Source organism: Xenopus laevis, chromosome 2L (genome assembly GCF_017654675.1).
Source record: "Xenopus laevis strain J_2021 chromosome 2L, Xenopus_laevis_v10.1, whole genome shotgun sequence".
In the NCBI taxonomy this organism is placed as follows: Eukaryota; Metazoa; Chordata; class Amphibia; order Anura; family Pipidae; genus Xenopus; species Xenopus laevis.
Genome location: NC_054373.1, coordinates 150,186,907 through 150,200,657, shown reverse-complemented (window position 1 = coordinate 150,200,657; position 13,751 = coordinate 150,186,907).

Here is a 13,751-nt window from a genome sequence, read left to right as displayed (position 1 = left end):
TACAACTGGAGCTAAAGGAGTATGAATGCAAATTTATGCAGAACACACTACATGCTGCTTTAAGAGGAATAAAAGCTTCATGTACAGATATGAATACTGATAATATCACCCTAATACTGTCTGTAGGTGATCTGAGTTCTGTATCCAGTTGACAGTCTTCAAAAGACTTATTCACATGTCTGAACATGATCACCTCAGTACTTCTGTAACCTACTAACTAGGTTTTACTTACATTAACCTCTGCACAGGGCTCCTAGCTGAGGGGGGTTGATCAATATCTGCATGGAATTTGATTTTACATACATGTCAGATGTTTAACAATATTTGGTTGTGTAAATGTAATGATTTTTTTTGCTGCATTAAACCTTGCTTGAAGCAGGGACCTAAGATGTCCCGAAAGCTAACATTTTATAATTTACTAAATTAGGCAATAAAAGGTATCAACTATCCTATATTTTCTGTTTTTTAACTACAAGTGCACTCAAGAAAGTCATCCGGTAATCATCATAGGAATAGTCCATAGGAATAGTCTGGCCAGCAGAACATTATAAATCAACTGACATCTTTACAAATAAACATTTTTTATTTGCAGATTGCATTTTATTAAAGATCTCAATATTTTGGAACACTGGACTTTTTGAATTTAAGAAGACAAACTTACCCCAGCAATACGGCACTGGTGCTATAAGACATTGCTTTTGCAAATCTGACATTCCAAAAACCAAAGGAGGCAACTTTGGGTGAAATGTAACTAATAAATGCCCTTTAAAGAGTCAATCTCTAAGATACCTTCAACTTGCTGGACTGAGTATCATAGTAATAAGAAGTTATTTTTCTGGCTATTTATCAGTGGTGAATATTAAATGAACAGTCTGCTTTTACTGATTGTGTTTGTTTTTATTTTTCCTAATGTCCAGAAAAGGCAATATGAAACACTATACAAGACTATACTTCTGTGATGCATTTAGTATTTATTTGTTCCATAGGAAAAAAAACTTTCTCAGTAGGTTAAAGAAGAATTTATGACAGCTTTGTCTGTCTGTTTAACATTTATTTATGTAGAGTATCAACAAGGTGGAAAGTATGAGGGCAACGCCCTGTCTAACATCTCACTTAAAATCTAAAGGTATTAATGTGAAGTTTGTCCTCCCATTGCTGCTACAACAGTTTTTACCCTTTACTCTTCTAGGAAGGCTTGCAACAACAGTTGGGTGCTGATGTAGGGAGAAGAGGTGTCCACATATTTTTGGCCATAAAGTGGACATTGCATAAAGTCTATACCAAATGGTAATTGCATGCATATGATATTAATTAATTTCAACCAAAGGTCAGTAGTAGTGATGGACAAATTTATTTGCAAAATTGACGCAAAAATTTGCCGGAGAAAATTCGCCAGCGTCCAACTATTTTTGACGCCGGTGACAATTCTGATTCCGGCGACAATTCTAGGCGCCCATTGACTTTAATGGGCGTCAGAATTGTCGCCAGCCAGAGTCAAAAAATACCTGCGTTTCGTGAATGTTTTGCCGTTTCACGAATTTCGCCTATCAATAGTCAGCAGTGCTCTTTTGTTTGGTCTCCCTTGCAGCCTTTTCTCCCTTATCCAGATATGCTGCTTCAGACAACAACATATCTTTTTGGTATCTTGCAGGCCCTTTGCTAGAACTGGATATTTGGTGACACATCTCAAGTCCTAAGAACAATGATTTAAACTTAAAAGTAAAAACTACTACTTTTTAGTAGAGGCTTATTTCTACATATTTGTATTTACTTGTCATGTGTTCTTTTGTGCACAATTTATTCTCTGCTTAGCAAGAATCCCTGTGATGTTTACTTGCAGCACATGCACAAAATGCAATGACATGTGTTCTCAAGTGCTTCCAGTTTAAAACCTGAGGTTCCTAAGGTTTGATGTGTGCTACGTTACAACACCCAGTGCTTTATTTACAGTATATATTTAGTTAAAAATTAGCTTCTAAACTGTTACTGTTCTCCTCTGCACAATATGTAAAAAATAACAGTGTCTTTATAGCACCATGCACCATTTTTCCTGTCTAAACATTCCTGTCTAAATGTTTCAATGCAATAAACTAAGAGAAAGAGTGTTCTGAGCCCTATGTCTTAAAATCCACCACAAATACTGTATATGTCTTACATTTTATATTCTATCCATTTTTGAAGCTGTGAGTCCTTTTGAAAAATGAATGTTGACTACAGAGTTTCACCATATAATCAAATTGCTTTGGGCCAAAATGTGGGCCAGTGTTCATCCAGATTGCATGAAAAGAAACCTAATCTGTTTTTATTAAATTAAATACTGCTGCTGTTGAACCAGGTGTCTTGTGAGATAATAGTTAACTTGCACAGGCTTGATGGTTCATACAACATATATTACAAACCAACGATTGTACATTGGTTTGTGACACAATTTTTTAGAGTATGGTTAAAACACTTTACCAGACCATAGGTTTGAGGATGGTATGGAGAGTTTCTTACAGTCTGAAAACCTAGAAGCTGGTTTATTGTCTTTTTAAACTGGACTGTGATGAATACAAATGTGACTAATGCGTTTAATCAGTTCTTTTGCAATTTTCCTGGCAGTGATACTTCTCAAATAGAAGTTTCCTTTACTGCTATTTTGCAAAGGACCAATCTTTCAAATAAGAGTATCAATCAAAAGAACTAGTTCTTTTGATTGATACTCTTATTTGAAAGAGAAGTCATGGATATTGTTGGTCCTTTGCAAAATAGCAGTAAAGGAAACAAATTTTACCACCTGGAGAAGTGTGTTGGCATTCTGTACTGAATACACAGAAATAACCATATCTGAATGTATTTGTGGCCAAAACAAACAATTTCATATCCTGCCACACTTGATCCTTAGGCTAGGGGTATTCACACACATGATATCATTTACCATTTTTAAGTTGCAAACAAGTGTTTGTTTCTTCCTTCATTTGCCTCAATGAACAGTGGACCTAGGGTGCTAATAGTAGGGCAGCAGCCTTCTGTCTTGAGGAATAGGTCAGCATGCTGGATGAGGGTGCCACATATAATGCAAGGTCTGATATAAGGGAGGATTTCGATGATGGCAGACACAGACCCTGGGTGCGGTTCAGCAGGATTGCAACAGCCACATTTTAGAGGTGAGAACTGTGTGTTGTTGATGTTGATTATAAGCAGGCAACACAGGAGACCCTCATACCACTGCTGGGGGGAACAGGTAGAGGGACAGCACTGCACCACAGGCCAGGGGCACTGGGTATACTGTCCGGGACTAACAGAATTTGTCTCCTGAGCCCACCAAGGCTGACATGGTGGTGGCCCGCACTTCAGCCATTTAGGCATTTTTTACATGCCAGTTCAAGGACCAGTTGGTAGCAGCATGCTAACTGTTCATGCAGTAAATTTGTATGGGACAGCCAGGATCCAAGAGCCCTAAGTTATAATCACAGGATTATGTGGGAGCAGCACCAAAGCAACACCACAGCTAAGTTTCTATTTAGCCCAGCTGCTACCAGGAGCAGAGGAGACACACCAGGCTTGAGTGCCTGACCACCTTCCAGGCTCAGGCAGGTGGTGGTATATTCCCTGCAGGCTTTAAGCAGGCAATGTGGTTTAAAACAATGGGCACAAACCTCTGGCCCCCAACACCAAGGCCAATTTTCCTTGCCTTGCACATGTCCTCAACCTCATAATGCAGTGCTTTCTGAAGAGCTACCTGGGGTTGAGTGATGTGCTGAAGAAGGCATGTAGGGTATGCAGCAACTTCATTGAAGAAGAAAAGAATCTGTATAGTGGAGAATTACTTAAACAAGCGGTCTCACTACCAGGAATATATTAGGTAAAACACACTTTATTTATTCCAAATTTAAAATACACATACATATTAAAAAACTGTATATAGCAGCAATGCGTTAAGTGTAGCATCAATCCATTTGTTTCACTAAAGGTAAAGTTAATAACACATTTAATTCAGGAACCAGGTACTGTTAGAGATTCAAAAAAAGATTCCCAATTCCCAATTTGGAAACGAGCGATTCTGTGTGAAGAGGGCCCTGTAGTGCGCTGTCCAACCAATACTCTGCAAGTAGAGGTGGTGGTGATCTGATCAATGTGTGGAAAAATTGCTGCAGCAATTTCCAGAGCAACCTCTCTCCTCGAATACATACTCTTGTCTCTCCAATGCAGCCTCATACTCTTCTGCAATTTTTTTTTAGTGGGACCTAGTTGTCACTTAAGGCATGTGTAAACACTGTCTGGCAAACTGGTCACTAAAGAGTTCTACTTCCTATTCTGTAGTTTGTAGAAACTGTAGAGACACTTGAATCCAATAACATTTGTGGAAATAAGTGCTAAATCTCTAAAATGCTTTGGTTTAATGCTGCTACTAGGTTGTGTCTCTACAGAGAGCAACAAAACAGCAGGACTTTAGAGTGTGTCTAGTAGTACTAGCCACACACTCAAGTCCTACTGCTTTGTTGTACTCTGTAGAGACACATGCATTCATACCAATAATAGTCTCTTTGAAGAGTGCAGAATCTCTAAAATACTGTGGCCTAGTGCCGCTAGCCTCACTTTCAAGCCCTACTGCTCTGTTGCAATTTGTTGTATTGTTACCAATAATAGTCTCTTGCTGCTACAACCTGGGGCTCTGTAGAGACACCTGCATTCATACCACTAATACTATCTAAAGTGAGCACTGAATCTCAAAATAGGGTTGCCATTTTTTTAAAAAATGATTTACCGACCAGCAGGGGAGGCAGCAACAAAGGGGTGGTCCATGATCTCACAGGGGGGATGATGAAGAAACAGTGCAATGCTATAAAATCACACTGGCTCATGGAGGATTGGGAAAGAGAAAAAGGGTATGTTTTTACTAGATTCTGGGTGGATTGCAACCTCAAGGGAGTGGGCCTGGGGATGAACTTTAGTATAATATAAACTTTCCGGCTACTGCATTGCAGTTACATTTGTATCCTTGGCCTTGGTGGGTATTTTACCAGCTAGGTCTGTGTAATAGCGGCTGGGTGGTAACCCTACCTGGAAACTGTGGCCTTCTGCTATAGGCTTTACTAATATCAAACAGGCTATGAGCACCAGTCGAAAATGCTACTTGCTAACTGGTTACTGTGGTTACTCAAAAAAAAGATTTTATTTTTTTCCCCAAAAAAATGTATATATTTCAACTGCATAAAACAGATACATTGCCAATTTACCATGTGTGTGTGTATTGTAAGGCACGCCTGGTAAAGCAGTGAATGGGGTATATATTGCTTGCAGGTCTCTAATTTATAAATGGTGAGGGGCTCCAGGCTAAGTAAAAGTATCCTAGGGCTCAGGATGGAGGCAAGTCTGTTTTCTCATGTATGTGTATAGGATGGATAGAGAGAAGATGTCGTTTTGAAGAGCTGATGCAGATAAAAAGGAACTAAGGTTCAAAGATACTGTGCCTCACTTAGTTAGGGTTGAAGAATTCTTATTTAGAGGCCACAGGAGTGAGGGTCTTTTTTCTTTCTTGATTTTTATTACACTTTGCGGATAATGAAGAGTGGGGCAAGCTTGCTTATTGTAATTTGTCGTCCCTGACTACCGTCTGCCTTAACTCTGCCAATACCAGTTTGATTAAATCCCCACAATATATATATATATATATATATATATATATATATATATATATATATATATATATATATATATATATATATATATATATATATATATAATACAGTAAAACCCTGCCTTTACATTTCTCAAGGGGCCAAGTGAAACAAGCATAACATTTAGGAAAATGTAATATCCATGATAAAATTAACAGAGAGTTTACAGGCAGAGGCCACAAATTATAGGTAAATAATTTGGAAAAATGTCAATTCAGGTGACATAAAATCGGGGGTTCTACTGTATATAAAGACTGAGGCAGAGCAGATATTAGCACCTATAGCACAAGTGAACAGTAGCATTATTCATTTTCAATATCAGGTTGTGATATGACCTTCAACTTTTGTTGTTTTTGCATGGTTTTATTTCCTTGATGTCTTGCATGGTTTTTTCCAGCAAGTCTTGCAAATTTCCCGGGATGTTGGTTTCCATTTGTACACAGACGTCAGTCATCTAATGTTGTTCAGGGTCGGGCCCATGACGTCACTAACATTTTCTGTGTGTGTCTTTGCATCACTGAGTTGCTCTACGTGCTGCTGCTCAGTCTCCTCACCTTCACCTACACCACCAGGTTCAGGCATGTGCTGCTTCTCCTGTTTCCAGTTCTGGAAAATAGCAGGTGTAAGTACATAAGTATTGCTGTAAAACTATTTGCCAAAGATTAATGTGTCCTTTTATGCCTCAGTGATATATATCATCAATTATATCAATCATCAATACATTTTTTTCAATTACTGATGCAACATTTTTATGAAGAACAGTTGTAGCTTAGTGGTAAGGAGCTTCTCTAACTGGGTAGGGCAATCTATACTGTATGTTATTGCAGAGCTAAAATGCCTTAACCACAATGTAATTTCACCTAACCATTGACAGTTATGCATTTTGGTGAGTTTTAGGTGAGTTTCTGCATTTTGGTGCATTTTTCTTCAGATTCACACATTTTTGTCTGCCACATGCACAACCTCCCTCCCACTCGCACACCCTCTCTACTCCACCTCATGTGACTTTTCTTCACCACCCACACCCAGTTCCCAGTGCAGATGCAACCCAAGGGTAGCATGCTATACCTAAAACAATGCTAATTTTAGGCCCAGGCCTTTGTGGCCGTCCCAAGTATCTGGGTCTTCACATTGTCCCTATCGTCAGTCCCAATGGAGAAAGAGCTTACCTCCTCTTCCACAACTTCACACAGAGTTCATCAATGTTTAGCCAGGAGAATTCAGGGCAGCAACAGCTTAAAATGTTACTGCGCATTTCAGAGACTGGTCTGATTGTGATTGCGACCTGCTTTGATTGGCTGACTCTTCCAGAATGCATGAGATTGGATGGAGCAAGCAAGCATATGCTTAAATTATAAGAACATGTACCAAACAAGAGCGATTTTTTGAAAATGTATCTCTAGCAACAACTTGTAAAGTAAAGATGTTTCAAAGGTTAAAACATCCCATTTAAACACAATATATAAAAACATTTCTACAGAAGATATTGCAACATTACTTTCTATACTCTGAGAAGCAAGCCTGGATTAAAACAGGGCTCCCGGAGGGTGTTATGGACCATATGGGGTGCTAAATACTCCCATTCAGCAGTTTTTATATTTGTTAATGAGTTCCCAAACTTTACTGCACAAATTAGCAACCGTGAAAGAAATTCAACAGTGAAAGAAAATAGCAGACTGAAATCTAAACCAGAATGAATCTACCCAGTGTTGGGGAGCAGCAGAAGCAGAAGTATCTGATAGTTTGCCACTGTCTCACTGGGGTTATCAGCCTGCAATCGCCTCAAGCAACGGCCAAGTTTTGGGGGGCAAAAAATGCTTTGTATCACTTCCAGTTAAAGTGTCTCTCAGTTAAGATACTAAACTTGATATAAGTGATCAAAAATAGGTAATGACATTCAACCTACATTGTAATAAAAAAAGGCAGCTGCCTTTCTATAAATCATGAACTCTAGGACCCAGTGGCATCCTACCTGGCCTCCCACTAGGATACACCTGTTTGACTGAGGAATAAGTTACCTTGAAGCCACGCCCTCTCTAGGCAGGTAATTTGTGTTTTGGTCCTTTATTCCTCTGCACCCTGTGAGTGCTTCACCCTCCTCCTCACATCATCAGATCATGTCTTAAATGAGTTCAGTGTGGTTACAGTCAGGAGCAGCAGTGACAGGGTTATAGGCTGCTGCTACTAAAGGCAAGCTTTTTCCTAATTCATTTTCCTTGTCTGCAGCTCAATATCATCTTGTATACACCTCTCATCATCCATCATTAGGGGCCCTTGTATCAGTCAGTGCCATCAGATCAGCAGGAAAGGTAAGATGTGACCTGTCTAATGCTGGGACCTATAAACTGTGCCATGGTTTAACCCTGTGGTGCCTGGCTGAATTCTACTCTCTTGCTTTGTATGACTCCGGATAGAGACGGATAATTAGTATTGTAGTGCAGGTATGACATGCTGCCTGACACCCTGAATCAGCTGCAACTGTTCTGGATTGTGCCAGTCCTACCAGCATAAAGAGTCCTCTGAATGTTATTTACGCTAATGATAGGCTGTGATAGTAGAACTACAGCTCCCAACTCTCTCAACTCCTGACACCCATTAGTTGTTAGTAAGAAGATGGAATGGCGTTGTATTTCAACAGCAGCATCAGTCAGAACCGTGACAGTGAAGGTTTGCCGCAGCCGTGATAGACTCGTTATTTACAGTAAGGCTAGAATAAAAGGCAAGGGCTAATTTATTTATATAAGTAGCTGTGTAAGTTGTTTAAACAGTTAAAAAAGAAATATCCTGCTGTGGGTTGCATTGTTAGACACACTTCATTGGGCATTTTCGTTACGGTTAACAGCCAACAAAAGGGACTGTCATCTTGTTTGGTTTGTTCAGAGCTGGATCTACAGATGCTTTTCCATGGAGAATTCCATGGAGGGGAAAAACCTCAGCCAATGGCAGGTTTACGTCATAGGCACAACTTATAACATGCCTACTTTGGGGCAGATTTACTAAAGGGCAAAGTGGCCGCTGCAAGAGTAAATTCGCCAGAAATCCAAGCCTCAGGGACATCGCCAAACAGGCGTAGAGGACAATTTTCTAGTGAAAGAGAGCATCGATAGTGACGTTTCGAGCCCTTTCTGCAAATTTCTGCTCAGACGAACTATCGCAAATTCACTAAAGTGCGAATTATGTTACCCCTTCGCTACCTCAGACCTGGCGAACTAATAAGATGAAGCTACATCCTCCTCAGTCTTATGTCACTGACATCATATCCTGTATGACGAAAAGTCATAAAAAAGAAAAAAAAAACGCTGGCGTTTTTTCATATTTTAAAGTGGAATTGTCTTTAAAAGTTGTAACTGTTAATCATTTTTGTTTTAACATTTGTAAACCATTTGAGGGTCATGCCCCATTTGTTTTAGGGTAGGCTCATACCTAGGATGTAAGAGGATCTCTTTTTTCTTTATTTTGCTTCCTTGGACATTTTTAATAATAAGTGGCCACTTCAAGCATTTGCATGCATTAGGACCTTTATGTACCTGCCCTATTCAAATTGACCTAGCATAAGTGGGCTAATGAAGTTTCGCTGCCGAGACATAACTTTGCAGTTTAGTGAATTAGCATAGTGGTATCAAATTTGCGCATGACGAAGCTGCTTGAAAAATTTGCCCCTTTGCCTTTTGTAAGTACTATTCCAATGTATATATTTTGGGTGTGAAAACTGGAAGTATAACCAATACGTAAATTGGGGTTATGGTGTCCACAGGCTATATTGTATATTTGCATTGATACATGTAACATGGGAGCTGTTATATTGCTTGCTTTTGCTACAGACAACCATATCAAATTAAATGAAATTTTGAAGGTCATGTTATTAAACTCTGCTATTACTGCAGCTGCTTCCAAACTCTGGGGTTCTCCCCCATGGGGGCAAGGTGGGTGGAAACCTTATGAACCTGAACCACTTTTATCTCACAAAGGGTAAGTTGCTTGGAGGGTAAAAATTCTGAAAAGCTCTTCATTGCTGTATTAAAGTGGATAATCAGTGGAAGATAAAAGCTACTTATTGAAAATCCATTTAAGACATGAATTGTTGTACAAGGAACTTTTAGGGGCCCATTTACTAAGGGTCAAAGTGAATTCGAAGTGAATTTTCAAATTCAAAAACTTCAAATTTCGAAGTAATTTTTGGGTACTTCGACCATCGAACAGGTCAAAATTCGAATATTCGACAATTCGAAAATCAGAGTACTGTCTCTTTAAAAAAGTCGACACTTCGCCACCTTAAACCTGCCGAATTGCTATGTTAGCCTATGGGGACCTCCTAGAACCTATAGCCAGTATTTAGCTAAGTTTTTAGAAGTCAAAGTTTTTTTTTTGAAAATCGATCGATTAAATTGTTCGAATCATTCAATTCGAACGATTTCTACGTTCCTTCGAACGATTCGATCGAAAAAGGCTAAATTCACTCCAAAAAAAAACTTAGACTTTTGAATTTCTACAATTCGATGGTCGAATTTCGAAGTTTTACCACTCCGAAATTCAATCCTTAGTAAATGTGCCCCATACAGTTGGTTCCTTTATCACCACTCTTTTCGATTGTAATCCCTTATAGGCAGGACAGCACTGTATTAATTATATAAAGAGATATGGGTCTTTGCTTTGTCATAATAATACTCTTGCAAGCTTGAGCTGCTCTGTAGGGAGTTTGGGTTTCTAAATGGACTTTAAGACCATCTTCTATGAATGAAACATTCCATATTTCTATGATGGTCTTATATATTGTTATTATATATAAGACCTACTGAAAATGTAACTGACAATGGTTTGTATCTTCTTGACTTCCAAAGATATTAAGATGATGTTGTTCCTCTTATTGCTCTACTCTTCTTGGTAGGCTTTCTATTAGATCCGACGTCCAAAGTGTCGCCTGTGCTTCCTCTCATTGCGACGGATCTGAAGAACGCGCACCATGTAGTTCAGCCCTAATAGCTCTTGCTTATTTTAATCAATTTAGCATTACAAATGAAATAAGTGTGGCTAACAATATGTTGTATAATATTATCTTTTCTCGTACATGTACTGAGGACAACCTCTATATGAAAGCCATAAAATAATGCACACTGGTTTGGAAATACACAGTTGTGTTTGGAGATAGTACAGTTGCTGATCAAAAGTCCTCACAGAGGTTAGTTAGGACAGCAGAGAGAATTACAGATGATCCTTGTACATTTTTGGCTAACTAACTATATTAGATTTTTTTTTTATTTTGCACAGCCCATATGGGAGGGAGGGCAACACAGGGGAGGGGGGAGGGGTTTGCGCCCAGGGGGTTTCCTTCTCCTTTAAAGGTTCTGTGTAATAATAAAAACTGGGTAAATATATGGGCTGTGCAAAATAAAATAAAAAAATCTAATATAGTTAGTTAGCCAAAAATGTATTGTATAAAGGCTGGAGTGACTGAATGCATAATAGTCAGACCATATACTAAACCTCTTTTTATTTCTATGTATATATATATATATATGGACCACACATACTGTATTTGCTATAAAGCACAATTAAAGCAGGGACACATCGATCTAACACTTTTTTTAGTTTAAATGGCACATACAGTATGCATTAAACAATCAATTTTCACACTGAATTATCTTGCTAAAATGTCAAGCCCACTTTAATTTTTTTTTTTTTTTTTCGAAGACTTCTGCACTTCATTTCTACAAATTTCACCCTCTTTGGGTGTCTATGAATTTCAGTGAACATCAACATACACTGTAAACAGTGCTTGAAAGTTTATTTAAAAAATGTTTAAAAAGCCTTTGCCCATCACATAATACCTTTCAAAGTCCACAGTAAATATATATTAAATTTAGAAGACTACATTACCATTGTTATTCAATTACTTTTTTTGAAGGATAAAAAAAAAGTCAGTGAGAAAAAGATCAAGTAATTTCAAGTAATGTCTGAAACCTCGAATAGTCAGAATTTATCAAAGAAAAAAATATGTAAAGTCACCAGAAAAACCTTGCCAAATAAAACTTGTAGTGGTTGTATAGAAGTCAATGGGAATATTCATTTATTTATTTTCCAAGTTTATTGAAACATTCAAGATTTTCATTGAAAATTAATGAAACAATGTGATTCCCACCTGGCATGCACATTTTTTTCTGCAAAATATGGGCCGGGAAAATGTTGTCATATTTTATTGAAATAAGGGGGAAAGGAGGAGGGGGAAAAAAAGCATTGTTTTCTGTCCACTGAGTTTTTTTCACTAAATATTGATAAATCTGCCCCTTAGTATGAGTAAAATTGTAGTATTTTAAAACATGTGTGCCTTTTATAATCAAAAAATGTTGGATCACTTTTACTTGTATTGTGCTTACGGTAATAGCAAATATGTGGCCCTCATACATAGAAATAAAAAAAGGGTTTTGGAATTGTTCAATTAAAAATCATTATGAAAAAGGCAAACTCCTGTTTGTGCATTAAAGTGCATTATATAGCGACATTGTTCTAATTTGTTTGCACAAATGAGTGTGATCAATCAACATGATGTCAGTTTCATTGCATGGAGCTGCTTTTGAATAGAATTTATCATTTTTATGAACATACATGGGTTAATGGGATCTATGAATCATATATGCAAATAATTTGCAAAAAGGAACATCATGCAACAGAGGTAATTAAAAGTTTTGTCTATTCATTACGCTCCTTAGTCTTCTGGTAGTAAATTAGATGCATTTAATTCTTTTGGTGCCACTAAAATAATTACAGACATAGATTTTATGCTAACATTTAAAATGTAAGGACATGTGTATTTTTTATACATGAAACAGTTTAAAATCCTATCATTATTACCTCTGATTTCACCGGAGGCTAGAGTCCTAAAACAGATGGTGACATTTAGAGGGTTAAATATCAAAGTTGAGTTGGTTTTTTTTTCCACAATTTTTTGATGGTATTTTTCAGTTAAAATTCGAATTTATGGGTTAAAAAAAAATTGTGTTTTTTTTTTAAAACTCACATTTTTCAAGATGTCAATAGTCATGATGTTGGAGTTTTTTTCGGCAGGTTTCACTTGAAAACTCAAGCAATTTGAGCAATTCGAGTTTTTCTTTACCGAAAATTCAATTTAAAAAAAATCAATTTGAGTTTTCAGGTTGTTAACCCTGAATTCTCTGATTCAAGTTTTTTTCCATTCGAGTTTTCTCTTAAATTAGAAACCATTCAAACTGTGAGTTCATTATAGGTATAAAAAAAACCTCCCAAAGCTCTAAAAACCTTTGATAAATAACCCCCTTAAAAGAGGTGAAAATGTAGTCTTTGATTTAAAAAAAAGTGTTTTAATAAAATGGACTTTGAAAGGTTATGTTCATTGAGATATGACTATTTATTGATATAGAAACAGCCTAGCACAGTCTGCAGTGCATTCTGATGTCACTGACGTCCAGAGTCCTACAAAGATTGTGAAACTTTGTACAGATTTAATTGAAGACTGAAGAAAAAAAATGTATAATAATTAAACATTAGTAGTACATTTTTACCACATTTTGCAGTGAATTCGGATGTCACTCAATTCCAGAGTCCTAAAATGAAATTTAATTGAAGTGAATGTGTAGTATTAAAAAAAAATTGGTTATTGACTAAAAGTGCACTTCGAAATTGCCCTTGGACTTCAAAAGGTGATTTGATAAAAGTGGACATTTGAAAGGTTTTATTGAATACCATTTTAAAGTTTCATTATGATGAGCATAAAGATGTGTTCTGTGAATCATACATATAATTTTTGCTATGCATTGCCTTGGAAATATAAGCAAAAAGAAACTACGCTGTAGCAATGACAAAGTTAAAGTAAAGCCTATTCGCCAATTCACCAACACATCTTCCCCACCTGAGCAGCATCATTTGTACTTTGGTATATCCTTTATTTGCCAGCTTCATCACATTTCCTTAAAACAAATAGCAGCTATCAGCCGGCGACCATTTTCCCTCTGACACATTATCAGTGAGATTTACATCTGCAAACAAGCACATGCGTGTTGTAGTTCATGCAATGAAGAATGCAGGCAGAACTTGCTTTGATAAAAAGTCCTGCTTGAAATG